The sequence below is a fragment of the Sinocyclocheilus anshuiensis genome, unplaced genomic scaffold, assembly GCF_001515605.1.
Source record: "Sinocyclocheilus anshuiensis isolate Anshui unplaced genomic scaffold, SAMN03320099.WGS_v1.1 scaffold202, whole genome shotgun sequence".
Lineage (NCBI taxonomy): Eukaryota > Metazoa > Chordata > Actinopteri > Cypriniformes > Cyprinidae > Sinocyclocheilus > Sinocyclocheilus anshuiensis.
In genome coordinates this window covers 826,139-826,505 of record NW_015542342.1, presented here as the reverse complement: position 1 = coordinate 826,505, position 367 = coordinate 826,139, and positions in this window count along the sequence as shown.

Genomic DNA, 367 nt, shown 5'->3' with positions numbered 1-367 from the left:
GGTTTGTCCCTTTTTAACCCAGCGCTGGGTTATATTTAACCCAGCATTTTTTAGAGTGTTGTTCACTTTGCTGAGCATGTTGCAAGTGCATGACAGCCTCAATGCAAAATCAATCTCATCTTGTCATGAGTGTTTCATTAGGCTCCTCTGAATTCAAATAAATGGTTAACAATTTGATTCCTTTAAATGCGTTAGCTTCCAAATGGAAAGACAACGGTGATTGGTTTCAGATTATATGCAAGGCTGAAGGAGGAGGTGAATAGACTGTATGCATTTCCTAATGACAGGCAATATTATTCAAGCTAAATTAGATTACCCAAACCCTCTGGGCCATCTCCATAAAGGTCACTGAAACTAGAACTGTCGC